Source organism: Egretta garzetta, unplaced genomic scaffold, assembly GCF_000687185.1.
Source record: "Egretta garzetta isolate BGI_Z169 unplaced genomic scaffold, ASM68718v1 scaffold1299, whole genome shotgun sequence".
NCBI lineage: Eukaryota > Metazoa > Chordata > Aves > Pelecaniformes > Ardeidae > Egretta > Egretta garzetta.
Window position 1 is genome coordinate 46,155 of NW_009260715.1, and position 325 is coordinate 46,479.

At 62.8% G+C, this 325-nt stretch overlaps 1 protein-coding gene across 1 annotated transcript in view; it reads right to left on the reverse strand.

Annotated features, from left to right (window-relative positions):
- The window catches only part of LOC104132644 (ras GTPase-activating-like protein IQGAP3), a gene marked incomplete at both ends in the record, with an annotated part of 15,996 nt that overhangs the window by 7,810 nt on the left and 7,861 nt on the right, over positions 1-325 (reverse strand). The gene's annotated exons all lie outside the window — the stretch shown is intronic.

The window sequence follows — 325 nt, forward strand, 5'->3', positions numbered from 1 at the left end:
GCCGGCCACGGGGACGCTGGTGGGCAGCCCGCCACTGCCTCCCCACCACGCAGGGCCAACGAGGGAGGAGGCAGAGTCCCCTTCCCAATTAATTAGAGCCACTTCAGCGCAGAGACGAGCAGGCACTTACCCAGCGTCCTGTAATCCCCACGGGCCTTGTTAGCGCGCACGAAAGCCTGGATTTTAATTACAGCTTTAATCTGCCAAGACAAACAAGGGGGTGGGGGGGATGTTTTCCCCCACAGCATCCCCAAAACACGTGGGGGGAGCGGAGGAGAGCCGGACGGGCACCCAGCTGCCTGCTCCTGCCACCAGGCACCCACCA